Source organism: Mus pahari, chromosome 2, assembly GCF_900095145.1.
Source record: "Mus pahari chromosome 2, PAHARI_EIJ_v1.1, whole genome shotgun sequence".
Lineage (NCBI taxonomy): Eukaryota > Metazoa > Chordata > Mammalia > Rodentia > Muridae > Mus > Mus pahari.
This window is the reverse complement of record NC_034591.1, coordinates 32932584-32950153: the sequence shown is the minus strand read 5'-3', so window position 1 is coordinate 32950153 and position 17570 is coordinate 32932584.

The window sequence follows — 17570 nt, the reverse complement described above, 5'->3', positions numbered from 1 at the left end:
GCACACCCCTCCTCGGGTGGGGAAAGGCGCTGGATGCTGGGGGACAACTCCCAGGCGAACACCCCTCCTCGGGCGGGGACAGGTGCCGGTGCCGGGTCAGCCTGGGGACTGCCGCCAGGCGAACACCCCTCCTTCACCCTTTAATTTTATATTTGGTTTTCTTTATATTCCTGGAAGAATTTTATTGTCATAAAACTATCCTGTGTGTACAGGATAATTCCTCCACTGTATATCACAGTATATTCAGGGTAACAACAGCAGCAATGTTTTAGGTTTTTTTTTTTTTTTCTTTTTCGTCCCGTATCTTTTTGTATATTTTCAGCTCAGAGTGAATAGTACATTAGGTATATGGGACCAAATGTTTGTGTTCTCATACTTTTTGGAACAATGTTGCCATAATACTAAGTTGTTACATCCTTTTATTATTTTATTTTAATATTCAATTTATAATAATGATTTTTATTGTTATCAGTGTGTTTGTATGTGGTGTGTTCATGTGAACCACTGTGGGGGGCAGATTTGGTTCTCTCCTTCTATAGTTAGGGAATGAGACTCAGGGAAATTGAACTCAGGTCATCAGATGTGAGCAGCAAGCACTATTACCTACGGAAGCAGCTCAGTGGTACTGCCTTTTTTCTGCCTCCAGGAGTTACTTTTAAAATCTTTACCCTATAATTATGTAACATTTCTATAGTTCAGTATTACATGCACAAAGCAAGAAATATTCTGAACAGTCTTACCTTAATGTTGTTGTCTGCTTTGTCCCAGGATGACCTTAAACTCTTAGATCTCATTGCTTCAGTCTCCTAGGGTTAAGGACATGTACTACCTTGCCTGGACCTAAGCTTTTCATGGATACCGTGCCTCAAAATTTCCATGCCAAGATCCAGGTCAGAAACTTGTGTCTTCCAGCCACAAGCTCTGGATCACAGTTGTGCCCTCCAATTCTGGATTATAGTTCATTTCAGATATAGTTAGTTGACAAGCAGAAATAACATATTAGTGGGCTGTTGAGGTAGGAGAGCAGGGAAAGGCTTTACCTGATGATCTGAGTCTTATCCTTGGCAACCATAAGGTAAAATACAAAAATATAGGAACTGCCTTTTACAAGTTGTATTCTGATACTTGTCTATATGGGCACACAATCATGGATAAATCAATCAATCAATCAATCAATCAATCAATCAATTAATCAAACAAAACAATAAAAATCTAGTTTGTTAGTTTATAATCTTCAAATGCTTGCATAAATGTGTACAGTACCTACCTAGCTGCAAGTCAGAGCACACACATCACTGCTGTGAAGAGACACCATGACCAAGGCTAGTGTTATAAAGGCAAACATTTAGTTGGGGCTGGCTTACACTTTCAGAGATTCAGTCCATATCATCATGGCAGGAAGCATAGCAGAATGCAGGTAGACATGGTGCTGGAGAGAGTGGAGAGGTCTACATCTAGATATGAAGGCAGCCTGGAGGGGGTACTGCCATCCAAACTACACAGAACTTGATCATAGTACCTAAAAGCCTTCCCTCACAGTACTTCACTTCCTCCAACAAGGCCATACATTTTAAGAGTGCCATTTCCCATGGGCTAAGCATATTCAGTCCACCATACCACACTCTTTAATTTTAGGTTCATCATTACTGAACTTCTTTTTGCACTATAACCAGGTACACTTGCAATATATGTGTACATCTTTTTTCATAAATAATAGATATTATTTCATACTTTGCTCTTTGTCCTGGATATCACTCATAACAGTTCATATGCTCTTCATTATTTTTATAGTTTCTTTTTACTCAAATGTGTTTATATATCACAAAGGGCTTCATTTATTGTTTATTGATTATTTATACTCAAGAAAGAAATGCAGAAATGCAATAATTAAGTGTAAAAGTGTAATGTATTTATAGCTAATGGGTAGTAAACAGTATGCCCAAATGTCGAATTATTATTTTTTGTATTAACAACTGTTTGCAAAGTAATCTTCATACCAATAATGGGAAATAAGGTTTTAAAATGCATTTTTTATGATTTTACTGAAGTGATTACTATAAAAAGAAATATTAGTCAAAATTGCAATATTGATATTACTATGCTAGTTAGATGATTATCTCTTTATGTATGTAAGTTGTAGATATGAGAATTCAAAAAAAATCAACTGAAGTATTTTCTGAGAACCAACTGTTTTGATGGAATTTTACTATAAAAACATCTTATTGCAAGTTCATATCAATTAGATTTATGAGGATTTGTGGGAAATGTGTATTCCTGTCTCCCATGCTTTTGAACATTCCTTGGCACATACCACTGCTATAAGCCTTGGATAATGGCAGGCTTCCTTCTGGAGGCTGGAGAGCCCTCTTCTGTGTCGATTTCCATAGTGTGAGCCTTGTCTCTTTCTGGACCTTTAGTCTTCATTAACCCTCAGCACCAGAACTTATAGCTGCTGTCTTTTCAGGGTCGTTAATGCTGAGCTCAAGTTTCCAGAAACTTCACTATTTCTTCATTCTGTTTCTGAATTATGACTCTGAATTTGGGGTCAATGATAGCAAAGTCGAGTTAAATATAGGAGAATTATCTGTATCTGTGGGAATTTCAGTCACTTCTTCACATCAGGATCATGAATTCTACATACTCTTACCTTCATCTGTCTCCTTGACTACTAGAACACAGTGATGTTTCTTCCTTTTCAAGTAACTCATTTTTTTTCATTCATCAGATATTGACCATCTTTGGTGTTAGGCTATGCACTGGATCCTCAATGGTAAGCCAAATCGGTCTTGAACCTTGTCATAAAAATTACGTTCTGGTGGTGACACAAATGTTGATAAAGTAATCACACAAAGTGCTGCGATTTGAGCTATGCATAAAAGTACAGGGAGTTGTTGATTGCCTATATTATAGTAAGGAGTCAAGACAGGTATCTAGTATGCTAACCAAACCTTTACAGGTGCTATGATGCTTGAAGGAAAGTTTGAGCAGCTAGTAGAAACTGAGGATACAAAACAGAGGAAAGCAATGGGAAATGAGTGCAGAAAAGAACGCTAATGTTTGAGATGCAAGCTGTAGGCATTTAAAAAAAATGCCAAGAAATCAGAGTGGAATGATGCTTATGAGCAGAGCACATAAAATTTTGAAGAGTTTATTGAAGGTATTGAGTGCTCAAATGATAAGATGTGATAACATTTTTTTAAAAAGACTATTTTGTTAGCAGTGGTTTGCATAGAAGCTAACGTATACTTCCTGAATGTTACTCTTACAATAGTGCACTGAGAGATATGGAAGAGTAGACTTGGAAGGAAATAGTGACACAATAGCGAAGCCAGTGATGACAAAGATATTTAAGAGGAAGCTCGATCATACTTAGTAATATATTGAATATTGAGAGAAAGGAATTGGGTAGTTTCAACATTGTTTTATTGGTTTCTGTACTAAACAATTGGAAACATGGAGCTAGTCACAGAGAAAACTGACAGAAGATGCAGCTTTTGACACTTTGGGGTTTCACTGTCTTTGAGTCCTTAAATCAGAAGTGTCATCAATTGGATGTGTGTGTCTGTATGTGTACAAGTGTGTGTGAATGTGTCATTATTGAATGACACATAATTTCAAGGACCAAAGATCCAAATCCTACTTAGAACTTGTCTGATAAGGAAACTGAGGCCGAATAGCACATCAGATTTGTCATGCTGATTCCTTAGCACCAATACCCACTTTTACTACAACCACAGCATTTTGTTATTTCTGTTTCCCCTGACATCGCAGCCACCAATGGGCTTGCAGATAGTGTGAGGGAGAGTCAGGTATGCTGCATTGACTGCCAAAGCTTAAGGCTTTCTCTAACTTCTAGAATTTATGGATGTCTGAGGATCTAACATTCTCTTGTTCACAAAGGGAAACATGTTACCTTTTCCCCCAAATTAGTAATCTTTGTGCTCACCACCCCATTTCACAAAGTGAAAGGTCAGAGAACAGAGTGGAAACACAGGTGACAGATTGTTACCATACCACATATGCTGTATTCACCATTGTGTACTTAGTACCTAATAGAGTGGGGACACATAGAAACACATAATTGATTTTCAGCTGAATCTTTAAATTAAAAAGCAAAATGAAGAGATTCAGATAAAAAATCCCCCTTATTTAGACCACACATAGTCTATTGCTGCAATATGTGTGTGTGTGTGTGTGTGTGTGTAATTTATAAAGAAAATCTCATTGTGAAATTTTGTAATTACCATGATGATGTTCTTAGACAATTGTCTTTTTCTTTCAAAACAGCCACCATGGCCTTGTAGTTCTTATTGAGATGTAGGACACATTTCAATGCCAGAAATGCTTCATTTTATTTAAAGCCATGATTTTTTTCCTGTTTCTGCTTTCCTACCTGTGCCTTCTAATGCTGAACAAATAAATAATATTTGACATTTCCTGTTGTTCTGCGATGCCTCTCGTCCTGGTACTGATTTCACATTCCAACAGTCCCATTCAAGTTGATGGAGTGCAACCATTTGGCATTTCTCTGCCTTCTTCCTTTTTAATGTTTCAGACCTTTCCAGTTTTATCTTTCCTTCACAAATTCGGAAAAAAAAATCCATTGCAAAACCTCCAAATCATCTTCATAAGCTTAAAACCAAGACTCAGACTGCTTAATGATGGTGACAATATCAATAAGAAATATTTTCTTATGAAATTGAGAAAAGAAATCTTATCTGATTATTTCTCCTTCAAATGTACAAGTTAGACAGTCTGCCTTATTTATTTCCATTTCAGTTCCTAAGTTTTAGTGTGAAAGGTGGGTCTGCTCTTCTTTTTTTCTGTTAAGTTTTTAGTTTTCTGTGGCACCAATAATGTTTTCTGTCTCTTCTTCCACCTCTCCCTCTGTCCTTCTCTTCCGATTCTCTCTTTAAATTTCCATTCTTTTTCCAGGGTTGGGGAAGGGTGCTGTAGAATTTAACCTAGGGTTTCCAGAATAATGGATCCATTATTAAACCTCATCGTCAGCCAGTACCTGCTAACAATAATATAAATTATTGTTTGAACATGCCTGCTGTCTTGTAATGGTCAGTAATTGTACATTTAATACAAACTTTCATGGTAGTCTTACTGTCTCAATCATGTAGGGAACAATCTGAGTTGGATAATTCTTCTTTTATAATGAGGCAGTAGCCCTAGCTGTTTGGGGATGTAGTATTTCAAGAGGCTAGTCTTGAATTCTCAGAGATCTAGGTATTGCTGCCTCAGTACTGGGACTAAAGGTCTGAAGCTATCCCAAATAAATGCCTGTTTTTTTTTTTTTTTTTTTTTTTTTTTTGTTTTTTTAGTTTTGGAAAGTAGAAGTGAAACAATACCCATTTCTCTAGAAGGCTGGTATGGCTGCATATGATAATAGATAGGGGCAGAGATGCCAGTCGATTCTAGCTGCTATATCTTGTCTTCCTGACTAAACAACTTAGATAAATCACAGGGTCTCCAGGCTTACTTGACTATTGAGATACACTTAGATAAATGAGTGGTAGCTATTCTTTCTATCCAGATCCATGAACCTTCCTTTTACAGTCTTATCCCAGGGACTGGATGTATTGGGCTTTCAGAATGGTAGGCTCATTATTTTTACGCTGGCCAACTTCCCTCTGAACTGCCTCCTCTTTGGCCCTTTCCTTCAATATGTAAGGATGACTTCTCTAACAAATCCCTTAGCCCATAACTTGTAGTGGCTCATCTTCCTGGTTAATCCCTGACTAATCCAATTCTTTACCCAGAAACATATTTTGCATTTTCCTCTGCTACTTGTACTTTGCCATTAATTATTATTTATTTTTCAAACTTAAGATGTCCCTCTTGACCTACATACTTAGTTTCTATTATTATCAAGGACTCTAATTTTTTTTTTTTAGAATTATTCAGGGGCCTCATTCTAGTTCATTCTTAGTTACAACTTAAGGTACTATCAGATCATAACTAATAATTCTAAAACTCATTGTGCAAAAGGCCTCAAGAAAAGCCAAGTGAGATGAACAATAGTTAGGTAATAGTTTGATAATGACATTTGTATTATACAAAATATACTTTTATACTAGACACTGTTTTGTTTTTTTGTTTGTTTGTTTGATTGTTTTCTGACCCCACAGGGATCAAGTCCAGGACCTTGGACATGCTAGGTCATCAATTTACCATTGAGCTTCATCATTCCAGCATCTTTATGTACACTTCTTATTTGGGTTGTAGGTAATCAACTCATCTGAATCCTTAATGATTTCTGATTATTAAACAGTATGTATTTTTAATCCCGTTTTAAAAGATAATAACTTGTGATATAACTTTCTACCTCATTTACTAGTTATGTAAAGCAGAATATATATTGTCTATCTTAGAGTGGGGAAATTCAAATTCTGTCAGATTAAAGATTTTATTGATTAGGTATACAGAAAGCTTAAGGTATTGCCAATTAAGCAGCTACTACACAGGGTTGATTGTGTGCCAATGAAGTAATTTTAAAACTTAAATATTGGGCTGAGTGTTGGTTTGGTAGAGAGCGTGTGTAGCATGTCCAAAAGCCTTGGGTTCCATCTCCAGCACAACATACTTCAGCACAATGTGGTGAGAGGAAGGAACTCTGCTGTTAAAACACCAGCCCTATGACTGAGTGCCTGAACTTGAGCAGGACACTTAAATTCCGTTAAATACACTATTAAATTTAAAAGTTAGGTAATGGCTATACACTGTACTGGCTGGTTTTGTGTGTCAACTTGACACAAGCTGGAGTTATGACAGAGAAAGGAGCCTCCCTTGAGGAAATGCCTCCAGGTTATTGGTATCCACCTCCACTCTCGAATTTTCTCTTCCCTCCTTAATGTCACTTATATCCTGCTATCCCCTTCTCTACTGCCACCGCCTCTCATTGTATCTTTTTATTTTCCTGTTTTCTATGATTACTCCACGTTATATACACTCACCCGAAGATTTAACATTAGGAGCTACAGGTGAGAGAGAAAAGGTAGCATTTGTCTTTCTAGGTCTGTGCTGTGTCACAAAAGGCAGGAGTCCTTTAAGTGGTTATCCAATACCAGTGGTCTGCCCTGAAATCATGTATACACAAACAATAGTTGATGGGCTAAGTAGGTTCTATTTATGCATTTATTCACATATAGAAGAGAAGGGCAGTTATTTGAGTAGTAAGGAGGTTGAGGGGGTGGGTATGAGAGGAGCTGGAAGAAGGAAAGAAAGTAGAGAGAAATGATGTAATTGTATTTTAATTAAAAATCCACAAGTGATTTTATTGTTTTATTTTCATGTGTTGTCTAAATTTTCATTTACTACTAAGATACAGTGTAAGCTCTACTGGAGAAATTGTGAACTGTTATTGAGAACACTGATCTGCTGTTTATTCATGTGTGTGAATCCCACAATAAAACGACAAGGAAGGGAATAATTCACATTTTATTTCAATGGGAAAACTGAAGAGGTATATAAGCAAACCTCTTTTCAACAATTGTTGGCATAGATTCTCCTCCCCCCCCACCACCTTTTCCCTGCAATTATTGCTAGGTGTAAAGGTGTCAGCAACCACACAGCATTTCATTTTCTGCAGAAGACTGCATACAATATTTATATATTATATATCATTACTTTGAAATCAGTTTATGATGAAGGGAGCTAGAACTCTTCTACAGGGCCACTTCTTTCTCTTTTAAGAGGCGGCCTTTCACTCGAATGTAGTAATGGCCATAGTACTTTAGCAAATAGCTATAAAACATGAAAACGTTCTCCTTTCTTGTATTAATCCATCAGGAAGCTTTCAGGGATTCTTCTTGTCTAAAATATTCATAGGCAGCAAAATGTCCTGAATGCCCTACAGAATTTGTGCAGAGCCAGGCAGATGATTGATAGTGAAGTTCTGTTCTGAGTCACTCACAGTATGTAATTCTATTTGTCTTGCCAAATACGGCCGAGCAGGCAACTCATAAAGGTAAAGGTAGCAGGCATCGTATTTTCTTGCACTTAAAAAATAACTTGGTGTCGCCACGTCACTGAATTCCACGGAACATAACAGAATGTTATTAAACAAAATGAAAGGAGTGGGGAGTTATTCTCTGTAAAGTGGTATAATGTTTTATTAGGCAGATGCCATTTATGATAATGTGCATCTCTCCTTGGCACATGTCCCTGTGAGCATCTCCTAAGCAAATGGTATACAAATGTTTTCTAATTAGAAAGAACCTAGGCAGGGTGTCTAAGAGAGACTTACAGTCAACAGTCAAAACATACCTTAATTAATAAAAGCCCATTTTTATCTTCCAATACTTTGACATTAGTATCTTAAAGACATTATTTGTTTGTCCATTTAGGTGAGGTTAAAACTGACATTCTGCTCTGGTTTCTTTCAATGTTAGGTAATGTGATAGATGGGCAGTCGGTGATACTGCAGCAGCTAGCTGGAGTTAGCCCTTTGAACTCCCTTATTTCCCGAGGGCATGATTCTGTCATTTGCACTTGTGTACAAGTCCTGGAGTTCTGGCTGAGTCAGGACTTTGGAATTGAGTCTAGAGGATTTGCTTCTTGTTTATATGTTTCTGTATATAAAGTATAATTCTGTGTGGCAAATAGTATGCTGCTGTATGTCTAGAATGAACTGCAGTGGACAGGTTAGACAGAATAAAGCCAGTTATATAGTGAAAAGCCTCTTAGCATTACACAAATACAGAGCCTCTGTGAAGAAATGGATGTAATGGTTCAGTTTGAGAAGTTGGAGCCTGTGACCATCAAGGATATAGTCGAATAAATAGTTGATCATGTATGTTAATTTAGTATACTACAATCAGTTAAGGATCAGAGACCATGTTTTAATATTCCCTCTCCTCTTAGAAGTACTGGGGATTGAACTCGGGGCCTTGAGGGCACTGTGCCATCACTCTACTGTGGAGCTAAATATTATACCGTTTCATTACTTTTATTCCGAGATGGGATTTTTCTAAGTTGCCCAGACAGCCTTGATCTTAGTGCTCAGACAAGTTATGTTCCTCCTTCAACCTTCTGAGGGACTGGGACTCCAGGTGTGAATACCACATTTAGCTATTATTCAATTTGTAATAACTTACTGTTTTTCTCAGAGGAAACCAGTAAGTGTCACATTACAATAAACCACAAGAAAACCTATTACTATAAGCAAGAGTCATTGGGCAGAGATTCCTAAACCTTAAAACTTGAGTATCACTCTGATACTGGGTTCTTTTCTTACAATGTTGTCATTCATGACTTGTCATATTCACTAAGTGTTTTTATTTCTGTAATAAAAATAGTGTCACTTTCTAATCTGTGGGACAGTTAATAAAATTTTCCCCAAATTTGCCTGCTTGGCAAAAGGAAACTTGCTGACCCAGATAATCAAAGATGTATATACATGCTCAACATACCAGCAAAAATCCTCCTGTTGACTGGAATTTGTTTAAAAAATCATAGTCTTGAAGTTGAAGTGCTGAAAAGTTGTTTTTGAGGTGACACAGAAGCAAAATAGAATTTATGGGATTCTGGCTTCTTAGTTAAGTAAATAATAGCAAATAGGAGAACAAGAATGAATTGGGATGCTATACAATTGTCCTGCTTTCTTAACTTTGAATTATGTAGATGCTATGCCATTAGACTTGACTCAAGACTTTTAGAATGCATTATACAAGTCTACATTTTTGTTACTTTCTAATAGATTAATGGGTATGTTGAGCTTTTCTAGCTGTGTTTTGCATGTAGCTTTCCCTTATATGTGACCTGATGTTCTCCATTCTTGCTATTTTATGATTACTGAAGATGAATCATCACAGTTTGACTTTAAATATATCAATTATATTCTGAATATAATCGATATCAGGGAGCATTTATCCTTCTGTATATACTTTCTTTAGTATAATGCATTTGAAATTTATAAAATTTTTCTCTTTCCAAAGCTGAATAAATACCCAACTGTGATAGATTTTGCTACCAGTTTACAGGTTCTTGGAAACTTCATCTATTCTACATTTTGGATACTTAGTGTTGTAATGATAAACTGAATAGAGGTTTGTTGACAAGGGCTAGAGAATTAAGGACATGAGGTCACATTGGCTGAATATACAAATTTTAGATGAATAACTTTTTGAAATCTGATGGTGGCATAGTTAATAATAAAGCATTATATCTTTAAAATTTGCCAAGAGAATAGAGCTTAGCTCTTCTGCTCACATTCACACACAAAACCAGGAGCCATGAAATTCAATATATGTGTATTATCTTGCTTGTGGGAATCATGACAGAATGAATTCTTATATTAAAACATATTATAAACCTTAACTATATTCACGTTTTATTTGTTAACAAGAGTTTTGGCAAAATTGAAAAAAAAATGCAGAACAGAGGATTTGAGGCAATTCCTCATTACGCTGAGAATGTTTACGAAGCTCCTGGTCTGTGTCAGGCTCTTTTTGGGGGTGAGAATCCTCACTTCTCTTGGGCTTATGGGTTATTTGAGAAAGTAGATAACAGATATGCATTCTGATATATACCTGATGGGAAATAAGAGTGAACAATGATAGGTGAAAATGGAGAAGCCAGAGGCCCTGGATCTGAGGGCAAATTTTTAGATAAGGGCTCAAGGAAAGTGTTGTGGATAGTGACCTTCACCTAAGAACAAATGATGAGCCATAGCTACTATGTATGCAGAAGGCTAGAGAGGTAGACTATTCCTCAGAAAAGCAACATCAGAGGCCTTAAGGAGGGTCAGGATTTCCCGAGGAAGAACAGAAATCAGCGATGCCTCAGCCCATTGACCAAGCTGAAGACTGTGTGAAGGGAGGCTGAATGGAGGGTTAGCCATGTTAAAACATTCAAAATTTTTTTTCCAAGGGCAGTGTGACCTCACTGAAGAGCTTGGAGCAGAGAAGGCTTACTATTTGATTTAATAAAAATATTCCTTATTATACAGAATATATATTTAAAGAATTTTAGGGACATACAAACGGGGAGAAGCAAATTAGAAGTGCATGTTCCTCTAGGAAGGGGATGGCAATGACTGGGAACAGAGAAGTGGCTGAGAAGTTCCAGTGCACCAATTCAGGGACATTTTTGGAAGGTTAGACATGTCTTTTTTGGCAGAGTGAGGGGAATTGTGAGAAAAGGTGCTGTAAAATAGCATAGCATTGAAATATGTGCTGACTCATGTAGGTTTAATTTGGCAATATGGAAGAAGATTTTCTTTAAATGTTTGACCTTCTACTCCTAAATAGATATGAACTGATTGGATGAGCTCTATTTAATCATGAAAAAAGAAGGAAAAAATCAAAACAGTAAATTCAGTGGTTAGAAGAACAAGTTTAAAATTACTGTCACTAGTTAGTATGTGACCTTGGGAAACAGACTTTTCCATCTCAATTTCCTTATTTGAGACCATGTGTGACAACTTTAGTTACAGGAAATGATGTGAAAGAGCCATCAAACCATTCACCAAAAGTAGTGTGTATATTTTGCATGTGGCAAAATCAATTTCTACTATTATTTTAATATAACATGCATTAAAAGTGCCACTAAAGATATTTGAAAACGGAAAAGGTCATTTCATGACTCGATATTCTATTTTATTTAGAATTAATTAAGTTCATTTTCTCATTTCCTGTTCATGTTCAAAACTTTTATTTTATTCATATCTTTTGCAGAGATGAGAATATGTTAAATATCTTGTTTGCACATAAATGCCAAGTAATGATGGCATGTTGTAGCATATAACTGTCAGTTTACTATTGAATATTTACATATCTTTAGCCTTGAATAAAATGTCTTCATGTTATGAGCCTTTCCTCATAACACACACTGGTTGCCCACCGAGAGAACTACTATAGACGAACAATCACTTTTTACCTGGTTATTCCACTGACTCTTACTATCGAGGTATGGCATCAGCTCACAACATGGGCTTAAAGACAGGAGGTTCAAGCAACATTTCTTTACTGATGTTGCCCCATGGAGATTCTGGCAACAGAGTAGGTCATTTCTGTATGCCTCCATGGCTATCCGTCTGAGGGGTACTTTGGAGCAAGAGCCATAACCACAGGAGGCAGCCTCATTAGTGTTACAGCCATAATAAATTAAACTCCTCCTTGGCAAGGATCGCCACTCTTCCTCCTGTTTGTTTGTAGAGCAAATAACCTGTTTTTTAAAGAATAACTTGATGAGGCTCCCTGTTTCAATGGTTGAGAGAGCAACAAACAGAAGAAAAATGTACAATAATGTGTGTGTGTGTGTGTGTGTGTGTGTGTGTATATATATATATATATATATATATATATATATATATATATATATGTATGTATGTATAGTATTTATAGCAATAGTATTTAGTTCAATAAAAAGAACTTTTGTTATCAGTATTATATACTCAATCTTTATAACCAGAGAAAAAAGGTTGAATTAGCTTATGTAGTGTGATATATTCCTATTTAGGTTGAGTTGTTCAATTTTTATTCCCCCTAATTATGCACCTCTGAGCTCAGAAAGTGGGGGGGCGGTCATATTTGGGTCTTTTATAGAGAAAGAGGAGTGATCGGAGGAAAACCAGGTGTATTTAGACAGGAGGACTCACTGGACAGAGGTTTTTGCCAAAATATGTGGGTCTGCATGCTTTGTGACAGAGAAATGAGTGGTTTCAATTTCAGTGTCCAAATTGAAGTTCTGCTATGCTAGTTTAAGGCTGGGGTAGCAAAGCAGAATCAGGGATGGCTTGTTCTGTGCCGTCGTGAATCCAGTTGTGACTGGTTTTCTTAACTTAAAATTGCTGGTGATTGGTACATTCACTCAGGTAAATGACATGGTTAAAGATGAAATGTGTCATCAGCTGAGTGGATAAGGGTCACATGAGAAAAAAAAATGTGTGTCCAGCTGTATCTATATCCATCAGTCTATGTCATATGGTGATATAATTCCAGATGTATCCAGGGACATGGAAATACCTCTTATGGCTTAGTTAATAGAGAATATTTACAATGTCATTCTGGCTTTTGCTTTCCCTAGTAGGATGTATCAGCTGGAGAAGTCTGAACCTCTGACTAGGAAGAGGAAGGGATCCCAGGGTTACTGGGCTTCTGATCCAATCCTTTCTCTTCATTGAAATATGAATTTTTTTCAGTCTTCTTCATAGATGCAATTAAAATATCAGCTCTGCACTTGAACATGTGCTGGACTTGGATTAAACAACTTGCCAAGGCAGGAGAACAGAGGGTTAGCTTAGTCAGCGAAGGCTTCCACACTCAACAGAATCATATCAAGAAAAAGGAGCTCAAGCAACTGTTCATCCTCCACTGAGAACAGCAAGGATCAATCTCATCCAGCATTCTCTGTTGATTTTTCCAATGATATAGGGTAAATATTGAGGAAGGATTTATTTTAAAATATTCACATTTTTAGAATGAATGAGAACAAGGTAGCAGAATATTGAATAGTATTCTTCAGAATTGAGAAATAGAAATGTGTCCATGGTTACTCTTTGAGCAAGTGAACTACTTGGAAGGTTTTGTGTGTGTGTGTGTGTGTGTGTGTGTGTGTGTGTGTGTGTGTGTGTGCGTGTGTGTGTGTGTGTGTGATTTTGAGGGTTTTTTGAATATTAAGGGAATTTATTGTAATGACTTACACAGCCTGAGTTCAACTAACCCAAAAATGGGCAGCTGTGAATTGGAAGTTCAAAAATCTAGTCGTTGCTCAGTCCACAAGGCTAGTTGTTTCAGCTGGTCTTCTGTAGAAGTAGATTCCAACATTTGCTGGCAAGCAAAAGCAAGCAGGGGAAGAGAGTCTTCCTTCTTCTATCGTCCTGAAGTAAATTTTGAGTTTTAAATGTATGAATGTGTAGCCCAGACTGGCCTCGAACTCATGATTCTCCTGCCTCTGCCTTCTTCAGCAAATCCTACCAGGGTGTGCCACCACAACTGGCTGACAGGAGCCTCTTATAGCTGTCTCCTGAGAAGCTCCACCAGTGCCTGATGAATATAAAAGTGGATACTCACAGCCTACCATTGGAGTGAGCACAGGGTCCCCAGTGACGGAGCAAAAGAAAAGACGCAAGGAGTTGAGGGGGTTTGCAGCCCCATAGGAGGAACAACAATATGAACCAACCAGAATCCCCAGAGATCCCAGGTACTTAACCACCAACCAAAGAGTACACATGGAGGGACCCATGGCTCAAGCTGCATATGTAGCAGAGGATGACCTAGTAGGTTATTAATGGGAGGAGAGACCCTTGGTCCTGTGAAGGTTCTATGCCCCAGTGTAGGGGAATGCCAGCGCCAGGAAGCAGGAGTGAGGTGCAGGGAGAGGGGGAAGGGGATAGGGGTTTTCAGAGGGGAAGCCAGGAAAGGGTATAACATTTGAAATGTAAATTTAAAAATCCAATAAAAAATTATATAAAAAAAACATGGAATGAACCCCCCCCCCTTTGGCTAGTTTTAGGATGAGATCAGGCAACCATTGCAATGGGAACATACAGCCCTCTACAATCACCCACATCTGTTCCTTAAATCTACTTTTTTTTCTTTTATGTTGAAGGTATTACTAGTGGACTGGATGAGTTATACTTAGTTAATAAGGGAGAGAATAATAACCCACTTGTCTGTACCCCTGTTATTAGCTTTCTGTGGGAAACCATGCAATGTATTTATTTGGGAATTTCACATCATGAATGCAGGTCACATGGCATGAATGCCAAGGATCTTCCTTCCAAGTGAAAATAAAGAGGAATGAAATCAAGTCTATTTTTTCTTTTCTTATTTTCATTCATATCCCTTTGGCTATATTGATAAATAGATTGGAACATAGTTTGCTTGTTAATTTGACTCTGATCAGCATGAATTGCATTGGGTCTGGTTAAGCTAATGAAGAAAGTGACCAAAATGAAATGATTTTGAATAGCCAAGTCTACATCATCCACTGTAGCACCAACTTTTCTGTTTTGAACTGTCAATTTGTCAATGAAGTAGATAATCTGAAAGGGCAACACCCCCCCTTTTTTTTAGTCTACAAGATTTTACAGGTTTAATTCTAATTGCCTTTTCATAACTCAAACAAGATAGATTGGTATTTTAAAGTGTTCATTTTCTGAAATAATATTAGAAATATCATGGCTGATACAATATTGAGGAAAATTCAACAAAGTTTTGGTGTACCAGTAGCTCTTGAAAATTTTATGTTTTCAGAAAAAGCGTATAATATAGCATTAAGGGAGAATAATTGTCTACAAAATTTGATCACCAATCTTTTTTTCAAAGAGGGAAATGAGGGAATGCTTGTGCATTTGTGTGTGTGCGTATGTCTATATGCATTTTGTGCTTTAGTATATGCCTATACAACATCCCTATATACAACAGTTGGATGCAGAATTGATTTGACAGCAGTAATGTGGTAAAGGCAGCCGCTTATCTGATGCCTTTCATAGATCACAATTCACTTTGAAATAGTAGCAAACAGAAGTGAAGGTTCATTCATCCTTTGGATGCTGTCTAGTTAGAGGGTAGCATCCAACAGCATTCTATTCTGATAACTGTTCTTTGATGGTTTTTCTTCTTCTATAAATTGTTTGTTACCATTGGGTAGGATTCGTAATAAGAATTTAGAGATACATTTTCACCTTCTGCCCAGGGAGTACCGTTATCTTTTCTCAATTCTTTTGTTGGGTACAGCAGAAGGAAGCTTGCCACATTTATCTTTTTGAGGTATTTCTTTTTACAAAGCAGTCTGCTCGTGTTTTGTAGCTGAAAAGAATCTAATAGAAGAAGCACATTTATAGAAGAATGTTTTCCTTACGCTCCAAGAAAAGGAATCCCACATTCTGATAGTGTATAACTCTCTCAGGAATCATGGCACAATTTCAATTTGTATAGACATATGGGTGTTCTGTTTCTCTTGTTAAGTCTGCATTTATGCTGTTCTATGAACGCAGGGAAGGATTTATACAGGTGTAGTGATGATGCTATTTAGAGTATGTTAGGTATTTTACTGTAAAATTGAAGAAATGCTTTTATTAGTTGTCTCACAAAATTACTAATTACAAAATAGATTTGCTCCATAAAATAGATTTGTCCCATGTTGCAAGTTGAAGGGTTAAGAAGAGCATCCTGGAAAAGAACTAATGAAGGAGACTTTATTTACATCCCACTGGGATATTTAGCACAGGCTTAGATAAAATAAGGAGGTAGTAAGAAATGATAAGGTAGGCTGTATTTGATCAGGGCTTAATGCACCTGTGTTTAAGAGGAAGAGCAGAACTGCAGGAAGACAGAGTATCTGTGGAGGTTAGACGAACTGGATTGCTCTTAGTTTCCTTGAGCTTTTGTTAGACCGTAGTTGCTTATTAACCTCCTTGAGAGCTTAAGTGCAAAATTAACTGATGAAAGCACCCTTTTACCTTTATAAATTGTCCATTGTTATCTTTGTAATATTCTTAAAGTCCTTTTTTATCTGATAATACCACGGGACTCTAATCTCCTAATGTTTTCTATTTGCATGTCTGTCTTTTCCCATCTGTGTACTTCCAACCTAATGTCTTTAAATACAGAGCATCTTGTGAATCTTCCTGTTGTATCCTTTTAATAAGAATATTTAGATCAATTAACACCACCAACTTCTATTTGATTGGGAAGGGGACTATCTTTCTTGCTATTTGTTGTCAGCTATATCCTTACATCTTAGATTTTGTTCTAAATATAATTTAACTTCATGTAGGCTAGTTAAACTTTTGCAACACATGTAAAAATATTACATTCCACCTTGAAAAAAATTCAAATACAGCTGTTGTGTTTTTATAAAGAGTCACGTATATGTATTTTAGAGCACGGTATGGTGAGGTGGGTGTGTGTGTGCCTTGGCAGGCCTATGCTGATGCATCCCATCTCCCCTGAGGTACCAGCCATATGACATGTATAGTGTAGAACACAGTTTATTTAAGGCATGAGAAGGGAAGTTGATAAGGGAGCAGAGACAAAGAAAGAAAGAAAGAAAGACAGACAGACAGACAGACACACACACACACACAAACACAGAGAGAAAGAGAGAGGGGGAGGCCAGGAACATGTGGAAAGAAAGGGAGGAGGGGAGAGAAGGAAAAGGAAAGAAAAGATTCAGCAAGGCAGAGAGAGTAAGAGGGACAGAGAGAAAGTGATCAGTGGCCAAACAGCCCCTTTTCTAGCAAGACAGGCCTACCTGGCTGTTGCCAGGTAACTGCTGGGTGGAGCCTAGAATGAATACCAACATTCCTCTGTTTTGGTTTGATTAAAAAAGGAGAAGCATGGTGTCACACACCTTTAGTTTTTTTTTTTTTTTTCACATTTTTAAAAATTTTATTTAATCTTTCTTTTTTTATTATTATTTTCTTTATTTACATTTCAAATGCTATCCCGAAAGTTCTCCATACCCTCACCCTGTCCCTGCTCCCCTACCCACCCACTCCCACCTCTTGGCCCTGGCCTTCCTCTGTGCTGGGTCATATAAAGTTTGCAAGACCAAGGGGCCTCTCTTCCCAGTGATGGCTGATTAGGCCATCTTCTGCTACATATGCAGCTAGA